Source organism: Mus musculus, chromosome 11, assembly GCF_000001635.26.
Source record: "Mus musculus strain C57BL/6J chromosome 11, GRCm38.p6 C57BL/6J".
Classification (NCBI taxonomy): Eukaryota; Metazoa; Chordata; class Mammalia; order Rodentia; family Muridae; genus Mus; species Mus musculus.
In genome coordinates this window covers 117,546,394-117,569,523 of record NC_000077.6, presented here as the reverse complement: position 1 = coordinate 117,569,523, position 23,130 = coordinate 117,546,394, and the positions used below count along the sequence as shown (strand labels likewise).

Sequence of the window (23,130 nt, the reverse complement as noted above, 5' to 3'; positions counted from 1 at the left end):
GGTTTTGATGGAACTAAGGACCACCCCTGAGGGAGGCTTATATTTCAATGAATAAAAAGCAGCCCTTTGCCAACAGCCATGAAGACACAGAGGTACTTAGCAAGGTGGGCCACAAGCTACCCAACACTGCGAGACACAGTATGGCCTGGGGGCCCATCTTCTCTAAGGAGCTCTGATTGACTATGTCCTGACTGTAGAGCTTGCCTTAGACTGGCTTTTCTTCTTGCTGCCCTCTCGTCGTCCTCCTCCTCTTCCTCTTTCTCCGCCTTCTCTTCCTCTTCCTATTTTGTGTGTTTGTTGTGTGTTTTGTGTGTTGACACAGGGTCTCATTATGTAGCCTTGGCTGGCCCAGTGCTCACCATATAGATCAGGCTAGCCTTCAATTTGTAGAGATCTGTCTGCTTCTATTCCGGAGTTGTGTAGTCGAAGGCGTGCACCCATGTCTGGCAGTAGATTAGCTTTTTTTACCCGGCATCTTCCTCAGGCTTATCTCCCAAGCCGTGCTTGATTCAGGTTCTTACATGGACTGTGGGCACTGGTTCATGCACTGGAAGTGCCAGAGGGTTACAAGGTGGCTGTGTCTGAGCCATCCTGGGGAGGAAGCCAAAGCCTTGGTCTGGCTTGCTCCCACTGCCTTCTCCCACCGTGATCTTGAATAGGCTGCTGGGGCTGTGTGTGCATCTCACCGATAAAACATGGGACCTGCCCACTCGCAGGTTTGTGCAGGCCAGACGAGCTAACAAAGCTAATATTGCGGCTTTATTGTTCGTTATGAAATGCCACGGCATTCCTGATGGCTGACTCACGAGACTCTGAGAGTTGGCGAGTTTCCCTTCCAAATAAGGCTCCATGGAGCTTTTTGTTTGAGTCCAAAGTCTCCAGACTCCAGACCATGCTGGCCTACCTTCTCCATAGAGAAACCCATCCTGAATGGATGCCAGTGTAGAGCCTGAGCCTCATCAACACCCAAGGTGGGTCTTCCCCCCGCAGTGCTTGCTCTGGGCTCGGCCTCAGTCCCAGACAGCCCTGAAGTCCTGGGAGCTGCCTGCATAGGCGTGGAGAGGACAGCAATGCTCTCTGAGTCTGTGGTGGAGGGAGGTGCTGAGGAGGGTCACGGAGAGACTAGCAGGTTCTTCAACAGTGTCTGAAGAACATCTCCCATTTATTCTCCGCCCTCCGGGGGCCCCACACTGTAGGCTAACTCTCCCCCACCTACCAGCAACCCCAGCCCCAACTTGCTCCATGAGTATCAAAACCCGAGATTCAACATCTGTGGCTCATCTGCTTCAGGAAGGTTAAAGGTCAGGACTGGGAGATGGCTCAGTCAGTGAAGTGCTTGCCATGCTAGCATGAGGACCTGAACTGGGTCCCAGAACTTACATAAAAACCTGGCATGGTGGCATTCCGTATCCCCATTGCTGCGGGGTGGAGACAGAGTCATTCCTGGGGCTCACTGGCCAGCCAGCCTAGCCTATTGGAGAGCTACAGGCCAAAGAGAGACCTGGCAAAACAGACAAGTAAATGAATAAATGGAGAGAGAGAGTGAGCAAAAGCAAGACAACCAGCAACAACCTCTGCCCCACACAGACACACAGACATAGACACACAGACACACACACAGACATAGTCACACAGACACACACAGACATAGACACACACGAAGACATGCATAGACACAGAGAGAGACATACATACAGAGACACACAAGATACACACAGACACATGCACACACACACACACACACATACACACATCACAAACACACAGACACACACACAGACACACACACACAGAGACATACAAAGAGACACAGAGAGAGACATACACACACAGATACACACACATAGATACACACAGATACACACACACACATACACAAACACACAGACACACACATAGACACACACACACAGACATACACACACAGAGACACAGAGAGAGACATACACACACAGATACACACACACATAGATACACACAGATACACACACACATACACAAACACACACACAGTTTAAAGGCCATCAGTGCTCCTTTCTGCTTCTGAATTGATGCTCCCACGACTTTTAGGGGACTTAGCAGTGTCAGAGAATCCAGGAGGACAGCAGACAGTTGTCCACACAGTTCAGGGAGGAACTGTGACAGGGGTTGCAATGTGTGTGTGTGTTGGCTGCTGAGGATAAACAAGAGAGAGGGCCCTGAGAAAATCTAGTTGTCTATCATCCAGCGATTGCCTGAGATGTATGACTAAATCTAGACAAACCTGGAAGCTGAGAGTGCTGGGCCTCCCCCTTGAGATGGGAAATGGCTTTCTCTAGTTTAAATGTCATACGCAGTGATGCTATTTGAATGTGAAATGTCTTCTCCAGGCTTGTGTGCTGGTTGGAAAAACTGTGGAACCTTCAGGAGGTGGAGGATTGCTGGAGAAAGTGGGTCACTCTGGGAGAGCCTCAAGCCTTATAGCCCGGGTCCCACTCGCTGTCACTGTGCCTCCTGACTGAGGAAGCACTGTGACTGGGTGTTTCATGGTCCTGCTACTGTGCCTTCTTCACAATGATGGACTGTTTCTTTTCTTAAAGCACTCATTACAATAAGCCTTCCCTTTCTTCAACTGTCAGCCGTTTGTCACAGCAGCAGGAAAAAAGCGGTGGTCAATGAATGAATGAATGAATGAGCGGAAGAACTAATGAAATAACTTTCCAGAGATCCCAGAGCAGTTCCTGAATCACCCTGCCCATAGCTGTTTCAAAAGTCCTCTCACAGGCCCGGAGATACTCTGGGGTCCCAGGCCCCTGGCTTCCAGAGCCAATGTCAAATGAGTTCTCTTTTATCTCCTGACCACCCAGAGTCCAGGCCAAGATCTCCTCCAGACCAGCCACTGCTATAGAGCCCTTAGGTCACAGGCAGGGAGGGACTGACTGCTCCTCCTCCCCTAGACCACCCTAGTTCTGCTTCCCCTGGCTATGATGTGGACTTGCATAGAAGCTGGGGAGCTGGGGTGGAGTCCCGCAGGAGTGCAGCAGATTTCATCACCTCTAATGATCCAACAGCAGCTACAACGCCCACCAGGTGATCTCTACACGACTGTAATTACACTAATTAGCGAATATCCACCAAGCCTTGGAAGGCGACCATCCATGGTACTGAGCTCAGCACACAGGATAGAGAGGGCCCAATCTCCCAGGCATTGTCCAGTCCAGTTACAGGCTCCCACGCATGCACTAGATGGGTGAAGGACCAATAGAAATGGAGCTGCGCCCCTGGGGCTTGCAGTACATTCCCAGAGCAGACAGATTCCCTCCCGCCCTCCACGAATTCCTGTATACATTCTGCTGTGTCTGCAAAGTCCTGGAGATGGGTTGGGGTGAGCTCAGGAGAGAGTCCCTTCCTTCTCAGGACTCCACATTCATGCTCAGGCCTAAGGTTCCCACTTCCTACAGTGTCTGGGCCAGGGTTTCTAGACTTGGAGCTGTCTGAGTCCCATGCTGGCAATGCCCCAGAAGGATGCTGCATAGCGGGTGGGGACCTGCAATAGATGTCTGCTTCTCTCCTGTGTCCTGCAGCAGGGCTGGATTACAGAAGGTCAGATGGATACAGGAACCTTGCTGCACCTGTGGTCCATCGCTCCTTCCAGAGGTCTTATCTACCTATCTTGAGGGTATAGGGACAGCTGGGATATTTAGGAAGTTAAACTGTGGCCATCTGGTAAGAAATAAGTCCCCAACCCACTTTGGGAAGGGCTTTCTTTCTCTCTTTCTTTGTTTCTTTCTTTGTTTCTTTCTTTCTTTCTTTCTTTCTTTCTCTCTCTCTCTCTCTCTCTCTCTTTCTTTCTTTCTTTCTTTCTTTCTTTCTTTCTGTGTGTGTTTTGAGACAGGGTTTCTCTGTGTAGCCCTGGCTGTCCTGAAACTCACTCTGTAGACCAGGCTGGCCTCGAACTCAGAAATCTTCCTGCCTCTGCCTCCCACGTGCTAGGATTAAAGGCGTGCGCCACCATGCCCGGCTGAGACCCTGTTTCAAGACAATAAGTTGGAGTGTGACAAAACAAGGCAGCTACTGTCCTCTTCTGGTATCTGCCTATGCCTAGGTGCATATGTCTGCACATACACATACATATATACATACACATGCAACACATGTAATATATACATAAAACATGGCCATCATAGAATACAAGCTGAATACATGCCAGAGACCTACTTAATCCATTAATGATTAGTTACTCATGGTGTCAAATTAAAAGCAGCGCAGGCACCCCATGTTTTAGTCAGGTATTGGAGGTGTATCACTGCTACCGAAATACCTGACATAAAAACTTAAGGAAGGAAAGTTTCATTTTGGCTCATGGTTTCGGGGGGTTTAGTCCACAGTTGTTTGGCCCCGCCTGCCTAGGCAGAGCGTCATGGCAGAGGGAGTGAGTAGAGAAAGATGGCTTTTACCTCTTGGAAGACAGAAAGCAGATACAGCCTTCAGTGATGCACACCTGCTGGCCTGTGTCCTCTGATTAACTCCATCTCCCTGACAGTTTCCCAACTGTCCCCCAAGAGTGCTTCAGCTGGTGATCCAATCATGACATAACCCTTCCCAGACAGTGCTACCAACTGGGACCCAGGACTATAGGGGGCATTTCTCATTCAAACCCATACCCTAGTAGCTTCTAGCTCCTATCAAGGGGATGCAGCACTAACCAGGACATGCCACAGTACCAGCAGCCTCAAAGGTGCATGGTGCTGGTAACTAAGAGCATGTGATTCCCTCAGACCTGAACCACATGTGGCAGAGAGTGGATCTCTGGCTTTCACTGTGAGAAGAGGGTGGCTCACTGGCTTTCAACACAAGGAAACCTCCAAGCTTCTGACTGGATGTCCCCCCCCAGTTTCCCCGGGCAGGTTACCAGAAGAGATGCAAGATGTATCTCTGTGTAGAGTGCAGTTTTTGCTACCCTGCTTTAAGCTCCAAATGGACCTTTCGACCAGCCCACACCCAGATTCCCTTAGATCCACAGATAGAAAAACAACACACACACACACACACACACACACACACACACACACACACACACACCAGTTAATCTTAGAATGCCTTTGCTAGCTCAATGATTGTGCACTCTTATGTCACATAAAAGGCACAATCAGATAGAATGGCCATTGGCCACTCCAACCGAAAAACTCACATGGCTGGTTGGCTTTATCTCCTCTGCTACTCCCTCCTTTTTCTTCCTCAGTTCTGTTGGTCCTCTCTCCCCTGTGTCTGCTAACTTGTCTGTAGGGACCTGGAAGTCCTGCCTATTTTGCCCAGCTTATATTGATGGATCAAGAACTAATTGGGGAACAGGACCCCCAACATCAGAACCACTCCCTACATTTCTGTGAGTTGGGATAGGGAATGGCATGTGCATGCATGTGTGTGTGCCTGTGCCTGTATGTGTGTTCTCCCATGCCCTATTCCCCTAGATCTTCTTCTGCATTTCTTCCAGAGCAGACTTGAGTCCCAAGGCTTTCTGTATCTGTGAGTTCCCTCTTCCCAGATTTGTCCAATGGTAAAATATAGAGAGAATTTTGGAATTTCCATTTTAAAAAAGAAATATAATAAGACGGTGTTTTCATTTTAATCCCAGGTGTGGGAATATGGGGCTGCTTCAGATTGTCCACAGCAACTGACTATGATTAGCCTTGTGCTCCAGAGAGTCTTGATTTTGCCAGCTGCAGATGATTTCTGCAATTGTGTGATGTTTAGAATTCTGGGGATGTTTTTTTCAGAGGGTATGTAAATACTAGAGCCCTGAGAGAGGTGGTGGGTTGTTGGTGAGCTGTTGATTGTTGGTCATTGGTAGTTGTTGTTGGCCGTGATTTGTTAAGCAGTCATGCTCTAAGAAGAAACAAAAAGAAATTTGATATTCTGACAGTGAAGATCTAACTTGCCCCAAGGAATTGGAGACCTCTAATCATCAGGAAGCAGTGTAATGATAGCATCACCCCCTTTCTAACCCCTCACTTTATTCAGGATCTCTTTCCTTTCCTCTCTATCCTTTCTTTTTTCCTATCTAGTGTTAAAGGATTGAAAGGATGGAAAAAGGGTAGAGAAGGATGAAAGAAAAAAGAATCCATAAAGTAGCCAAAAAACAGCTATAAGTGGCCCCAGTCATGGGGCTAGCCAGAGTGGGAAATTTCATTTAAAATGCTATAGAAAAACCAGCAGGGGATGAAGGGATAGATTTTTTATTTTCAAAACACCAGCAAAAAACTTATTGTGACTGCTACTGCTGGGATGTGCTCTGCTTTGCTCTCACAGGGGGGTTTTCTGCTCTTTCTATTTCTTTTTCATATATTCTGTTTCAAAAAGGTTTGAAGAATGGCTGAGCAGTTGGAAAAATTACAGGTGGATGTGGAAGCCCTTAGGAGGCAAGGAACCCCAGAAAAGAAGGAACAAGAAGGCTCAATCCTGGTGACTGAGGAAAAGAGTAGGAGTTTCCCTCAGAAGGAAAGAGGGAAGGAAATCATGCCAGAGGGTAGTTGGATCAGAGGAAGGCTGAAAGGGTGGGAGGACAGGCTATTGAAAGAGTGTTTCAAAACAAAGGGTTAATCTCGAGCCAACTGTGTCACCAGAATGGGAGAAGGGGCAGCCCAAGCTTATGAGATCACACCAGCTTTCCCAGGAGTCATACAGCATATGCCTGCTAATGGTGAGGAGCAATCTTATGACGAGATAGGATGGTGTCCTGTAGAAATGTTAGATCTGCCGGGCAATGGTGGTACACGCCTTTAATCCCAGCATTTGAGAGGCAGAGGCGGGCAGATTGCTAAATTCAAGTCCAGCCTGGTCTACAGGGTGAGTTCCAGGACAGCCAGGGCTATACAGAGAAACCCTATCTTGAAAAACCAAAAAGAAAGAAAAAAAAAAAAAAAAGCTAGATCTAAGGCATATTTTTTTTCTTTTAAAAGGGCCATAATTTCATATGGGATGCACTCACCTTATGTGAAATAAATTCTAAATAACTGGGCTACACAAAGTAGAATTATTCCTCAAGACAGAAAGTGATCGGTAACAGCTGTACTAGAGGCTGGCCCGCAGTTGCAATGGTGAACATGGTGGAGAGGAAAAAGCTGAGAATATTAAACAGGGAAATAGAATGAGGGGAATGAATATAGTCAAAGATCAGTTGCTGGGTGAAGGGTGGTGCTCTGACATACAAGAACAGATTCAATTTGATGATGTTACTATAGAACTTAATGGCTTTAAGAGCTTGGGACAAAAAACGGAGTTTGGGAAAAAGTCAACCTATCTTTTTACAAAGGTTATACAAGGCTCTCAAGAAGCTTTTCTTATTTTTTTTTTTAAAACAAAGATTAGTCTCAGCTGTGAACAAAGCCGTATCAGACCCTGAGGAAAGGAAGGTATTGATAGAGACCTTGGCATTCAAAAATAGGAATCCCGAATTTAAGAAGGTTATTAGACCATCAAAGGCAAGAGCTGTTCCTATGGATGAGTGGATAAAGGATACAGCCAATATCAGTTCTAATGTGTACATGCTAATATCATATGTAAAGCTATAGCTAGAAGTCTCCAATATCAAAATACCTGGTGCTTTAGTTTTAGGAAATATAGACATTTGCAAAGAGACTGTGACCAAGCCACTAAAGGTCTCAAAATGCTCAATGCTTTAGTTGTGGAAAATTTGATCTTTTGTAACAAAATTGTGAATAAGACATTTCTAAGGGCAATGGTTTTTCTAAATGTAAACCAGAAAGAGGGCCTTGGTGTTCAGGGTTGTGCAGGGCAAGTGTTGATATAGGACCAGTGAGTGTAGATCCAAAAGAGATAACCAACAGTAATCTCTTACCATTGGGAAACAGCCTTTGAAGCCTGGCCCAGAGCTCTTCAGCAAAAATGATGAGCCATTTCATTCAAGGAACAATAATAGCCAAGAGACACTGGGTTATAGAAAAAACTTTGGAATTAAATTTGCCTATATACAAATAAATAAAATAAATAATTTTTAAAATCAACCTAGATACTATGAGGATATGCTAGTATCAGAATGGAAGCCTGAAAAAGTTTTGCATTGGGGACATAGGTTTGTACATATTTCCACAGGAAATGAACAGCTGTGAATACCATCAAAACTGACAAAAATTAGAATTGAGCAGAAGAGATCTCCTGAAAACCTTGGCCACTGATCTGAAAAGCTCTTAGTTTATTGAGAATGTCTCTTTATAATTTCCTGCTACACATAGCATAGTTGATGGCTTAAAATAGACATGGGGGAAATGTAGTGAGAATTTTGGAATTTGGGTTTCTTTAAAAAAACAAAAAACAAAAACAAAAACAAAAGCAAAAACAAAAAAACAGGAATGTTCTCATTTTAATCCCAGATATGGGACTTCAGATCTTTCATAACAGCTGATTATGATTTGCCTCATGCTCTTTTTTTGGGGGGGGGTGTTTTGTTTTGTTTTGGTTTGGTTTTTCGAGACAGGGTTTCTCTGTATAGCCCTGGCTGTCCTGGAACTCACTCTGTAGACCAGGCTGGCCTTGAACTCAGAAATCAGCCTGCCTCTGCCTCCCAAGTGCTGGGGCACCACCGCCCGGCCTGCCTCATGCACTATTAGGGACATGATTTTGCCAGCTGAAGCTGGTTTCTGCAATTGTATGATGATTAGAACTCTGGGGACTTTTCTGGTGGGTTGTTGGAACAATAACAAAAAAAGAAATCTGATATCCTGACTGTGAAGATCAAAACTTGTCCCAAGGAACTTGATGCTCCTAATCAGCAAGAAGTAGTTTGACAATTCTGTCACCCACCTCCCTTTTGACTCCTGACTTTATTCAGGATCTCTTTCCTCTCTTCACTATCCTTGTTTTTTTTCTTAATTTTTTTCTTATCTTATGTTAGGAGGTTGAAAGGATGCAAGAAAAGGGTGGAAGAAAGAATTCACAAAGTAGCCAAAGACAAGCTACAGTGGAAGAAAGGTGTTTGGAAGAAGCACACACACACACCACCACCACCACCACCAACAACAACAACAAAATACAGATAGAAACCCAGCATAGCACAAGGATTTATTTGCACAGCATCTTCATTGTGCTCCGACTGATAAGGAATCCAGACGTGATGTCACAGCTCAGAGTGCAAGCATCATTGCCATTGTATGGGAAACCTGGCCAAAATGTCCCTGGAAAACCAGGAGTTGCCTCCAGGAGAAAGGCCTCTGGGTTGTATTTCAAGTGATGGTTGTGGCTTTGCCTGCTTTGGCTATGTTCAAACATGGCCATGGTTAAACAGGATAAGAGATGAGCAGCAGATATAGGTCTGGAATGGAAGTTGACACAATTCCCTCTGTGATGTTTGTTAGAGTGAAAGAACCTCCCAGGCATGATGCTTGAGGTGGGAGGGGAGCCTTAGACAGAAACAGTACAATAGATGAGAGCTAAACAAATGGGGGTGCTAACAGCAAGGGGGAGGCTCCATTTAGAGCTGAGAAGAACTTAAAGTGTGAGAATCACACAGAGAGAAACTGAGAGAAGATAGAGATAGCTGCTGTGAGTGGGATGGAGAGGCAGAATCTCTTCAGGGAGCAGCCTTCAGAACATCTTTCCCAGCACCCCTCCCAACCCCTGCCACCACCACAAGTCTCTGAACCTAAATCCAAGAACAAAGGCAAGAGCTGACTTTAAATAACCTTTTAGGGCTGGCAGCTAGTAGTCACACTGCATGATTTAGTTCAGCATAGCATTTGGACACAGGACATGGAGGAACCAGGTACCACAAACCTCTTAACTCTGTCCCTGAGAGAGCTGGACTCAGACAGTGGGACCTGGCCTCAAGGTACAGGCCTGTGTTCTGACGGCAGGGGAAGACATGGATCCTGGGGCATAGTTATGGTCACTTTCTGTCTCTCTGTCTGCCTCTCGCTTTCTGTCTCTGTTCCTCTCTCTGGGTCTCTCTCTCAGAGGCCACCTTTCTTCTCCCAGTAAATCTGGAGTGAGTTCTGTTACACGGTGTGATCTTTGCAGCTTTCCTTGGCCTGGATCTGCCAAGGTGTTCTACAGCTAAACCCTAATGCATGGGAGCGCAGTCAGGATACTGTGGATGAAAATGAAAAGCAGTTGTTGAGGCTTGTTTGCTGATGCTTGCTGATGCTTGTTTTGGTCTTTTGCTATTATTGTTATGCTAAGTGCTGGCCCACAAGGCCTGGTCATGCCCAGGGATGAGAGTCCACACGGTGACCCAAGTGACCCATGTAACTTTGACCCCCAAGTTGTCCTCGATTGACAAATAAAGATGCCTACAGCTAGGCGGAAGAGACATAGGTGGAGTTTCTGGTTCCCAGGCTTGGTATCTGAGGAGAGACCATGAGAGGAAGAAGAAAAGAAGGTGGAGAGAGGAGAAGTCACCATTAGGCTGGTGAGCTATGAAAACAGGGCCATGAAGGCTGGACAATTGGAGTTAAGAGCAGCTCGGGTGGCACATGGCAAGTTATACCTCCCGGTTGTAGATAGGGAGGTAGGATAATAGCTTAGAAGATAGATATCTGCCCAGCACTAGTGCATTAAAGGCCCGTGGTAAATAAAAGTAATGTGTCTTTTATCTGGGGACTGAATGATCAAAGGCAGAGTAGAAACCCCCAATTTGAGATTAAATAGATGCTACAACAAGCAAGAATCCAGGGCCTGTGAACAAGTTACCATTGGCATCACCCACTTGTCTTAGTTAGGGTTTTACTGCTATGAGCAGACACCATGACCAAAGCAACTCTTACAGGTTCAGAGGTTCAGTCCATTATCATCAAGGCAGGAACATGGCAGCATCCAGTCAGGCATGGTACAGGAGGAGCTGAGAGTTCTACGTCTTCATCTGAAGGCCTCTAGCAGAATATTGACTTCCAGGCAGCTAGGATGAGGGTCTTAAAGCCCACACCCACAGTGACACACCTACTCCAACAAGGCTACACTTTCTAATAGTGCCATTCCCTGGGCCAAGTATATATAAACCATCACACACACACACACACACACACACACTTTGCAGTGGATGCCTAATGAGCCACGATGGCGTTTGTCTTTCCTCTTCTTTGAACTTCTCCAGAGGTATTGGCAGGGAGACACCGCTTTGAGCCAACACTACCAGTCACTTGGCCTCCCCAATAACAGGGACAGAAGCTGAAAGACTCCACATGCTGAGCACAGGCAGACAGAGAACCAGGAGATGCCGGGCTGGACTGGCGAAGGAGCAGTACATTGCCAAAGTTCACAGGCCTCAGACGCCAGCTCTCCTGGGCCATCGGAGGAGGGCGGAGGATCAGCCCCACTCCCAGAACTGCTTCCTACCCGGCCTAGTAGTGACTCATAGGAAGCTGGAAAGGCACTGACCATTCAGCTCAGGGAATTCATGATGATCCCAGCTGGCTGGCTTGAGGGTTCAGGTTTCTTCAAGAAGGAGGGCTTCACTTGTGGAGAGAGGAAGTGTGACCAACAGGACCCTCACAGCTATGGAGATGACAGGGCAGATTTTCTAATCAGAACCTTGGCTATGTGTCACGGGAGTTGCAGGCCAGGAATCCTGGGTCAGGGTATCTGGGGATGGTCCTACCTCTGAAGTCTGGGGGTTTCTTTCTCCTTTTGGTTCTCGGATGTCCCATCCAGTCCCTACTGGTCCTGCTCCCGAGCCTTCAGAGTAGGAGGCTAATGAAGAGCTGAGGGCCGATGGCCAGGACCCCACCCCAGGAGTCCGCCTGGCCAATCGAATCAGAAGGGTTAAAGAACAAGTCACGAGTCTCCAGAGGCCACTGTTCCCATTTCAATCTTTCCTTTTTGGCTTTTTTGTAAAAACAATGGAAACTCAGGGTGGAGTTTCCTCCTCCAGCTGCTTGGTAGCCCTGAAGTGGGAGGGTTGTGGCTGAGGAGAGTGGACAGGGCTGGTTCTGGAAGGAGGAGCCTGCTCAGGCTGGATAGGGTAGTGTACCTGGCTCCAGGCCTTGTGGCCTGCGCACTCACTGCCTGGCTGTCCAGATGGCCCCGTGTAGCCTAGAGTGTGGTGTTCAGTGTGTGGACGTTTCTGTCTCTCGTGGACCTGGGCTATGATGAGTCTCAGGTCTTGAGACCTGAGACTGGCAGGCTGGGCTTGAGACAGGAGAGTCTTTCTGAGCTAACCTAGTTCATTGGAGTCCTTGTGCCAAGTACTTCTGGGAACTGAATCTAGATGGCTGATGCCCTGTGGCCATCGTAAAGCTGGCTTTTGGCTAATGCTCCCGTAGACAGCCCGTTTCTCACGAGGAAACAGGTAGATACATGGAGTTGCTATAACAGAAGTTCTATTTTATTTGTGCTGAGGGCCATCACACAAGGATCACACTCGAAATTCATAACTATGGTCCTAAGCCTCTCTCTCCAAGACTGCTCACCTGGGCGAAGGTCAGACCCAGCCCCTAACAGAGCGAGGGTCAGGATCCTGGGGCAGACTCTCCAGCTGCAGGGCAAATCAAAGTGTTGTCTCACCAGATGTGCAGAGCAGACCATTGTTCTTGGTCTCTGCTTATGTACTGTCCAGTGGGGTTCTAGGATTGTGTCTGGTTGTCTTGAGTGAGTGATGTTACTGGGTTCTGGTTATTGGGTGATTGGGTGCAGCCCTGGGTACAGTGGGTTCCTGACTAAGCTATTTTTACATGTCTAAAAGGCATTGTTTTGCTATGCTTATTACATGGTTCTTCTGTGGTTGTCTGGGCCATACTGTACATAACTTATGCAAAGCATAGCTCTTAATGATCCTGTTTTCTGCCTTTCATTTTGGCTCAGGGTCTTGCTGTGTAGCCCAGGCTAGCCCCAACTTCCTGAGAACTGGGATTATAGATGTGTCTCCAAACTCAGTCTGATTGTCTTCGGTCTGCCAGAGGACTGGGCTCCAGCAGAGCAGGCTCTTTACCACCCTGGGCTACCTGAGACTCTGAACAACAACAACAACAACAACAACAACAACAACAACAACAACAACAACAAAACCCTTCCACAGACAAGGTAAAGATCAGCTTGTTGGTGGTGGTGGTGGTAGTGGTGGTGGTGGTGTGTGTGTATGAAAGAGAGAGTGAGCCTGTGTGCCTGAGTGCCTATGTGAGTATGTGCTCAGTGTGTGCCCATGTGTGTTTGTGTGAGTGTATATATGTGTGTTTGCCTGTGTATTCCTTTGCGTATGTGCACGCATGTGTGAGTGTGCATGTGTGTATAAGAGTGTGTTTGTGTGTGTGCAAACCCCTCCCTGGGGCCTTACTGGGAACAGATTGAGACCAGCAATAGGAAATGTACAGTTAAGAATAGAGGCACTGAAGGTTGGGAGTCAGAGTTCATGGGTCAAAAGCCCAGGGCTGCTGCCTGGGAGGGGGTGCATCCCAGAGGACACTTGAACCCTAGGCATAATGCCGGGCATGACCCCTCCCTTTCTATTCTCTATGACTCCACTGCCCCGAAGCTCAGGGCCTGACGTCTGGCCTGCTGTACTCTCTTTGCGTTTCTCACTTCTGTGAACAGTTTCGTTGGTCCTTGAGCAGCAGAGGTTCTAGCACAAGGCCCTTGGTATATATGAAGTCCTGGGGTCTGTTTCTCTCCCACCTGCTCCCTACTGTGACAGAGTCACTGAGAGGAGCTGGGAGAGTTCAGTGTCCCACTGAGATGGAGGGGAAACCCAGCCTTTTAAAGGACAGAAAACTAAGGCCCAAGAAGGATGGTCAGCCATGGTCACGCGCCCCCCTCAAATCTCACCCCGTTCAAGATGGAGGACAGAGTGGTAATTCAGGGCACAAGGCTCACATGTCATATTTCCCCATACACCACTGTGGCTCAGTGAGGGAGATGACAACACAAACCCATATATACCACACTCACACATGTACACACCACAATGTACTCATGTACATATGTGTGCACACACACATGCACATCACACATACACTCACACACATGGGCACCACACTCACATACACTCACACACATGGGCACCACACTCACTCATGAATACCACATTTACGTTCATACACAGGCATACCACACTCACATACATTCTCTCTCTCTCTCTCTCTCTCTCTCTCTCTCTCACACACACACACACACACACACACACACTCGCATACCCATTCCTGACACAGTGCTTGAGATAGAGGTGGAAACTTCCAGAATCTTTGGGTCTCCAGAGCCCAGAAGGAGGCTCTGGCAGCTTCTGGATGCCCCCAAAGCCTCCAGGCTGTGCGCTTTGTTTTTATTAGGGGAAGATCTCAATTAAAATAATTACAGTTGAAAAAAAATGCAGAAGACAGAGGAAAGGTGGGGGCGCGTTAAGTGTGTTGCACATACTCAAGAGAGCCCAGGTGAACTCTCACCCCTCCCAAACCTCTATTAGCATCTCACTAATTACCACATTCCCATTGTTTTGAAAAGGAAGGGAGTCCTTACCCGGAAGATGGTGCCACACACTGCACAGTGGGCCAGCCACGGGCACAGCAGCAACCTTTTAATCAAGTCACTGGGGGGTTAGATGGTTCTGTGGAGTTGGGAGCTAAACAAACAAACAAACAAACAAACAATCTTCGGGGCTTTGGGCTATGAAGGGACTTTCCCTTAGGATTTTTGTAATGTCTTGCCGCCCTCCCCGTCCCTCCCACCCCACCCCCCCACGCCTTGCCCACTCCCCCCAACCTCCTGCCCTCAGGATTGTGGTTCAACTTGGAGGAGCTCTGATGCTTTTTCCTCTCTTGTTTTTTTTTTTTTTTTTTTTTTGCTTGGTGTGGGTGTGGCCGCTTGTCATAGATGCTGAGGTGGATGGATGTCAGAGTTCCCAGACAGGGTAGGTACCTGAAGCTGGCTGCCTGGGTGATGACTGAAGAGAGAGAGAGAACAGCAGTGGGGTCAGACCACACGCTGTGCGTCAGTCTGGGCGGCAGTCAGCCTTGCCTTCCCAGTCAGTCACCTGCAGATTTTGAGGGCTTTGTGACTTTGACTTGTGGGGCTCTACAAAGTCCAGTGCTCACAGTGCATGGGTGGAACCATGAGGGGCTGGAGAACGTGGGCTATTCAGGCCCCTGCTGGACAGTGATTTGGAGAGTTAGGGCTCCAGTCAGTTTTCTAACTTCCTGGCCTGGGAAGCTTCTGCTTGGGCCCGGATGTCACGGTAGGTCCTGCAGCAGCAGAGACTCTTGGTGAAAAATGGAGCCTGGCACATTTTGTTCCAGGCTTGGAGGTGGAGGATTTCCTGACCAAGCCCAGCGTCCACCACTTCCTACGGGCGAAAACAATTTGTCATGGAAGCTGACCGTCTCCACTCCCGTGTCCTAGGTACCCTCTCTTTCTGCCTCCTCACCCCTCACTAGTCTTGCAGCCTTCCAGACGGTGTGCCCTTGCTCAGTGGGGGCAGGGAGAAGTGAGTAGACGCTGCTGGTTCTGAGCGGCAATGCTTACTCATGAAAAACACACATTTTTTTAAACACATTTTTTAAAGATTTATTTATTATTCATTATATGTAAGTACACTGTAGCTGTCTTCAGACACTCCAGAAGAGGGTGTCAGATCTCATTACGGATGGTTGTGAGCCACCATGTGGTTGCTGGGATTTGAACTCCAGACCTTCGGAAGAGCAGTCGGGTGCTCTTACCTGCTGAGCCATCTCACCAGCCCGAAAAACACACATTTTAAAAAGATTTTAGGACTGGTGAGATGGCTCAGCGATTAAGAGCACGGACAGCTCTTCCAGCTCTTCCAGAGATCGGCGTCCCAGCAACCACGTGGTGGTTCACAACCATCTGTAATGGAATCCGATGCCCTCTTCTGGTGCGTCTGAAGAGAGTGACAGTGTACTCATATACATAAAATAAATCTTTAAAGAAAATAAAATCTCAGTGCCCTGGGGGGTTGCCTATATTTTTAAAAATATTTTATTTATTATTTTATGTGTGTATTTTCCTGAGTGCATGTACATGTGTCACATGCATGCTTGGTGCCCTCAGAGGCCAGAAGAACCCCTGAACTAGAGTTATAGACAGTCATGAGTTATTATGTGGGTGCTGGGAACCAAACCTGGGCCGGCTGTAAGAGCAGTGAGTGCCCACAGGTGCTGACTCCTGTCTTTGCCGAGCTCTGTGGAGCAAGGCCGTGGGTTATTCTATGGAGGGATGAGAGGGGCTTCACTCTGGAGTCTGCCCTGGAGTCTCAATGACCCGGCAAAAGGAGAGGGTCCTGCACACAGCACACCTTATAGAGCCAAGCAGGACCATATGCTGGGTTGGCTGCTGAAAGACTGAGGCCTGGGACTTGGTAGCTAAAGCTCATCTCAGTTCATCTTGAGGGTTATGCCTTGCATACCAACTACCAAGAATCCCAGATCCCCATGAGGGCCTAGTGAGGAGGAGGCTATTTGTAGACGAGAGCATCTCAGAGAGGTTCAGAGACACGGTGAAGGTCACACAGCTAAGAATCAGAAGCATTGGCACTCAAAATCTTGGTGTCTGACTCCAGAAACATTCCACAGTACAAAATTGGTTCTCCTCTTCAGAGTGGTCCGACCTGGCCTTCTCTGCTCCTATCCTCCCTGAAGCTCAGAGCTGGGCAGAGAGTTTTGTCCCTCTTCTTAGTCACAGCCTCTCCCTCACAGCCCGTTCTACCTCTATCCTTTGCTGGCAGTGTTCAGGTTCCTCCCCTCTGCCTGCAAGAACCCAGCCTCCTCTCTGGCCTTCTGGCTTCCATCCTGCTCTTGGACTCCCTGCCTTTACTCTGTGGCACTCTGAGTTCCTCCCAAGGCACCAGGCCCAAAGCCAGCCTGTGCCAAAGGAACGAGTGAGCGAATTTGGCCTCCGGCCTCCCAGCCTGCCCTGGCTGTTGACTGTACTCAATCAACCGATCTTCTACTGGCCACCTGTCACTCAGGACACCTCTGCCCAGAGCACCCGCCCTCCTTGGTTGGCTTGCCAACCTCCTATGTGTATATCACAATACAGCCATTCTCCACTTTTGTTACTTTCAGTAAATGACCAATTGGCCAGCCACTTCCTTCTGGACTCCGCACCCTCTAGGAAGACTTCACGGGCACCTCAGCCTTCTCAGTGACCAGCCCTGTCCTCAGCAAAGCTATTTCACATAGAATCCCTTTCCTAACTTGCCTATCCTTTAGCACCTTGGCAGGATCCAGCTCTCCGCCTGTCTCTGGTTTGTGAAGGCTAGCCATTGTCCCTTGGTTATAGCCTCTGCCTCTGTGACCATCTCTCTTGTGGCCCATGTGCCCAACCCGCCTCTCCACTTCTCGCTTCACACGCTTGGCCACAGCGAGGCCAAACTTCAAGCGGAGGACTTGTTCTTTAGAAGGGGTGAGTTCCAGCCAACTTGGCTGGTAGGTGATTTCTGCAAAAGTGGAGTAATTGGATGGATGTTGCCATGACAACTGAGCCTTTCCTGGAAACCATTGGTGGGAGGCAGGAGATGGCCTGCTCTGGCTGCCCTGGGCACTTCAGACCCTGGGGTCCAGCCAGGAGGAAATGGTGGTGCCACCCAGTTCAGTCTTCTCTGCAACTCCCTTACTCAGGCTTCCTTTCTGTTGCCCTCTTCCTGCCTCACTGAGCCTCAGAAATCATGTCCATAGCGTCTGGCCTGGCTCTTGGGCATCCCCACTGTTCCCAGAACCTGCCACCCCCACCCCAATCAGCAGAAACCTGCTCGATGTAGGACTCTACAGTACATGTGTTGACAGGTTGGGAGTGGCTTTCCTGGACTAACGGGCTCAGGCTGCAGCAACAGACTCTGATCACACCTGAGCTCACGAGAGCCCCTGCAGGTGTGCTCTCTGATGGGTGGGAACAGGTATTCTTCACAGATCGTGTGAGGCCCCGTGCATTGATGAAGCATCAAGGGTGGCCTAGTCTCTGTTATCCTATAAGACCTCTCTACTGTCACTCCCAGGGAATCTCTTGTGACTAGTGCACACAGCTGGCCAAGAACACATTGGGAATTCTTTGCCTCCACCTCTGACTGTTGAAGGTCGTCAAGGGGCTGGTATATCTTGGTTGTCATGTTTGTGGCTTTTGGAAGACTGAAAATCACAGCACGTGTATGTCAGTGATCATAGACGGCTATAACACAGTGGGGCTGTGAAAATTCCACCCAGGATCTCTTCAGGGAGAGAGGCTTGGGAGTATCGAGCCTCCATACATTGAGTAGGTGCTTGGTTGTGAGAGATGTATGCATGCACATCAGCCTATGTGCTCATTTAAACTCATATGTAGGTAATATGTACACACATGTGTTTGTGCTGCCTTTGTTCCACAGCTGTCCTGTTTCAGGCATGAAAAGACAAATTCAAATCAAGTTGTTTCTGCCCTCCAGTGACGCAGGCAGAGGGTAGGGAGAGTGTCAGTAAGCAGTCCCTCAAATGCAATTGCTTACAGCTTCAGTCAGAGGTACAGCTCTCTGTGGGTCAGCTGGGCTGCTACCTTCTAGAGCTGCTTTCCTGGTCAGCAGGTGCATTGGTGGCGATACTGGGGTGAGTCACTGAGCTAGCCTCATCCAGATTTAGGCAGGGGGCAGGCTGGGTGGTCTGGGCCTCTCAGCTGAGAGGACCCTCTCTGCTCCTTGTGACTTCTCAGCCTGCAGGATGGCCATGGGGCACAACAAGCTCCCTACAGGTGTCATGAGCCCAGCTATGGATGGGGTCATCTCTGTCCCCATTCTATTGCTTCTGGGTAGGTCTTTATCCAATAATCAGGTTTTCACAACCTCTAGGCCTCAAGTTTTTCAGTGAGGGAGCTGCACCTGCTGAGACTCTGGCATGACCACGGCCATGCTGTCACCCGTCTCTTCTGCCGTCTTTGTCATTGGTCGAGTCTATGTTGTTGTAGACAGAGAACCCAGCACTCTTTGCAGCCGCACCTTCAGAGAGTGTGATGACATCATTGTCTTGCTACTTTCTGCCATTGCTCAAGTCAGGGGTGAGGTGACTTTTGTGGCCTTTTGTCTTTTCCTTGACCCCCTGGACCATGTTGTCTTATCCAGCCTGACACCAAGTGTGTCACTGTATTTTCTGGTTTTGTGTGTCAACTTGATACAAGCTGGAGTTATTACAGAGAAAGGAGCCTCCCTTGAGGAAATGCCTCCATGAGATCCAGCTGTAAGGCTTTTTCTCAATTAGTGATCAAGGGTGGGAGGGCCCTTTGTAGGTGGAGCCATCCCTGGGCTGGTGGTCCTAGGTTCTATAAGAAAGCAGGCTGAGCAAGCCAGGGGAAGCAAGCCAGTAAGCCGCATCCCTCCATGGCCTCTGCATCAGCTCCTGCTTCCTGACCTGCTTGAGTTCCAGTCCTGACTTCCTTTGGTGATGAACAGCGATGTGGAAGTGTAAGCTGAATAAACCCTTTCCTCCCCAATTTGCTTCTTGGTTATGACGTTTTGTGCAGGAATACAAACTCTGACTAAGACAGTCACTTAAACACAGAAGAGATGAACAATACCCTGTGGACCATGCCGGGTCTAGGGATTTCACTGCTCTTGTGAGTCACTGGGCCTCAATTGGTATCCAGCCTTTCTACACACACACACACACACACACACACACACCTGCCCTGTAAGCTCATGGAAGCTGGACAGGGTAATGAATGGGGAGGCTGTGAATCTGGGGAGCAGACGCCTCATGAGAAAGCAGTGTTTTTTATGGGTCTCCAACCTTGGCTCCAGCTGAAGCAAAGCAGATTTCCCACGGAACCTCTGAAGGCTCATCGACATCTTATACTTGGACACAGATCTGTCCCCAGTCTCCTTCCTCACACGTGTTAACCCTTCAGCAGCTGGAGGGTGAGAGGAGACCAGCAGGGTTCTAGGATGAAGTAAATATACTAGTGACTTGCTACAAAGAAAGAGTTCAATTCCCAGCAACCACATGGTGGCTCCCAGTCATCTATATTGGGATCTGACGTATGGTATGTCTTCACATACATAAAATGAATAAATAAATCTTAAAAAAAAAAAACCCTCAAAGTTCATCTCCAGTGATACACCCTTTCCAACAAGGCCATACCTCCTAATTTTTTTCCAAACAGTTCTACGCTGCTGATTGGCTGATGGTGGGGTACATCTGCCCTTCCTTCATCCTCACATCACGCTGGGGTGGCTGCTGATGCTGTTTGGACGCTCAGGAGGCTGAAGCTTATCTCTTCACCGTCAGGAGATGCTGCCTCGAGGCCTGTGCTGTTCCCTCTCACAGAGCCTGGGGTCTATCCTGCAGTCCAGCATCTGCTGGTACCAAGCTGAAGAGAGCCAGGGCTACTGGTGGACATCTGGCCTGGAGGCTCCAGTGAGCGGGCAGAGGTGGGTGATAAAAGACCCACATCAGAGCTGATCTCTACCTTCCCTGAGGTGCCCAGAGGGTGAAGCTGATGGAGCCCGTGCAGTGGTGTGAATGGCCTCTTACATGCTGTGTCATGTGCCCTGTGGATCCCAACGCCTTCCTGCTGGGTGCATGCTTGTTCACTCTCCAATCATCCCGTGTCCCCAGGCCAAGCTCACTCCCAGATCATAGGTGTGCCCTAACTTGACTCCAAGCAGCAGAAAGGCCGTACTGTGTATGTGTTCTTGCCTTTGCTGGTGTCAGAAGTCGAGTGTGTCATGTGGTTGTATTTTTTAGCAACTCTTGGGAACTTGCTGTAGGACAGAGACTTATAAAGGGACAGGTGTGCAATCACCAGAACGGTGGCAAATTATTTGGATCTGATCCCAAGGGTGAGTTGGCTAGACAGGAAGAAGAAAGAGAAAGGGCTGATCAATGGGTAGGAGGCTGGCTGTACCCCAGTGGAGAAAGGTGCCTCTGGGGATCATGTGGCTGACAGAGGACATTGTAAGTGTTGTCCTGATGAGATCTCTAAATCTGCTTCACCTGATCAGGTCAGAGCGTGGGCTCTTCCTCAATACCCCAAAGACGTCCCATGCTTCTTGAGTCCTGCCCAGTGTAATCACGCTTCTTCAAGATGATACAATTACCACCATGTTCATCACCATCACCCCCCAACATCATCTCAACCACAGCCATCACCACCTCCATCATCAGTATCACCACCACTGCCACCATTATCACCAAGATCTTTAGTCATCATTGTTATCAGCATCATCACAGATGCCAGCATCTTACTCTCCTCAGCATCGCCATGATCACCATCAGTATCACTGTCATGGTCACGATTGCCACGGTTACCATCACCATCACTATCCTCATCCACTGGCAGCTGGATGAGACCCTGACAGCCTGATCAATGGATTACTTACTTTATTTTATTTTATTGTTTGTTTGTTTGTTTTTTTTTTCCTTCAGGGCATGCCAAGGAAGAAACCACTACAAAAAATGATCCCAAAAGAGTTTGGTCCTCATCTCCAAAGATGAGTCATCCTGAAAAGAGACTCAGATCCCTCCCCAGCAACCCTTTCTTTCCCTCTTCCTTCCTTCCTTCCTTCCTTCCTTCCTTCCTTCCTTCCTTCCTTCCTTTCTTTCTTTCTTTCTTTCTTTCTTTCTTTCTTTCTTTTCTTTCAAAAACAACTCAACAAAATACAATCCCAGTTTATTGTTGTACATTGTTTCGCACACCAAACAGCCTTCAAAACAAAGAAAACCCCAGCCCCTTCATAGGCAAAAAAAGAGAAAATGTTATCTTTGGTTTTTAGACCATCGCACACAAACTAACCATTACAGTACAGCTAGATATGCAAAAATGGTACTGGAGAGCTCAAAATAAGGTTTTGTGTGTGTGTATGTGTGTGTGTGTGTGTGTGTGTGGTTGTTTTTAACCTGCTTTTTTTTAAAATCTCTCTTTTGAGATTATAATGAGCACAGTCAAGTTGCAGGAAAGGACAGAGAACACTCTGAAGGTGGGGTAGTGTAGTAGTTGCTGTCACCATTAAGAATGGCTAACCTCGTCTCAAAAAAAACAAAAAACAAAAAACAAAAAACAACCCAGAAAAACAAAACAGAACAAAAAACAAAAACCAGAATGGCTGACCTCAGCCAGCTGTGGCAGGCACACTTTCAGTCTCAGCACTTGGGAGGCAGAGGCAGGTGGATTTCTGTGAATCTGAGGCCAGCCTGGTCTACAGATTGAGTTCTAGGACAGCCAGGGCTACACAGAGAAACCCTGTCACAAACAAACAAACAAACAAACAAACAAGGCTGACTTCTAGCAGTATTTACAAAATGTAAATAAAAATACAAAGGACATTTCCTTTTAACATACTTTAAAGAATAAAAACAGGGTCTTTTCCCTCCCCTGGGTGGTAGTGTGTGTCATCTTGGGTGGCACTGCCAGCTAAGGGTGGGCTAACCAATAGGCTTCTCTACTTGAAGGTGATTGTCAGAGATGGAAAGTAGAGGGTGAACAGGTCACAGCGAGTGGCCTTGAGTTTACCTTTGCTTTGTGGCTGTCTGCTCATCCTCACCAGTTTCTGGCTTTAACATCATCTGTAGTGGCCTCCCTCCGATGGCCTCAGTTTCTATCCTTGTCCTCACCATCACCCTCCTCCCCTTCCACGACACTCTCTGCCTCCCGCTCCCCATTTCCCCCTTAGCATTCCCAGCAGCAGCAGGTGTCTGTGGATGGAACTGGGGATCAAACTCAGGTCCTTACCCTCAAGGCGCAAGCACCTCGTTGCCTAAATTAATTCCCCAGACCTAAAATAGATTCTGTTTAAACCAACTCAGAGGTTTCTCCTGGGTCTTTAGCTGACTGGTGAAAATGAGGTCAAAATATCTGTAGACTCAGGAGTAGAGTCTATGAAAGAAAAAGAAGGCAGGGAGGGACTGGAATGGAGAGTTGGACACAGTTTCTGATTCTCCATAGTGTGTGGAAGGAGATCCTGGTTGGGGAAAGGACACCTGGGCTCTGGTCCTTCATGCTCACTAACAGTGTGACTTCAGCAAGACTGAGGTTGGATCCCTGGGCCATGAAGGTGAGCAAGAATGGAGAAGGGCTGAGGAGTCAAAGCCTGCCCAGCAGTATCACATGGCTCATCCCTGCATCCCTGCACCCTCACACTCCTGCATCCCTGAAACCCTGCACCCCTGCACCTCTGTACCCCTGCATCTCTGCACCCGGGCACCCCACCCCTGCATCCCTGCACCTCTGTACCCCTGTACCACT

At 48.2% G+C, this 23,130-nt stretch overlaps 1 long non-coding RNA gene across 1 annotated transcript; it reads left to right on the top strand.

Moving 5' to 3' along the window:
- Positions 1-876: 876 nt before the first annotated feature.
- On the top strand, positions 877-21,293 carry Gm51933. Its single transcript, XR_003949817.1, has 3 exons — positions 877-971; positions 20,050-20,317; positions 20,891-21,293. It is a non-coding gene; the product is annotated as a predicted gene, 51933 (long non-coding RNA).
- Positions 21,294-23,130: the final 1,837 nt, after the last annotated feature.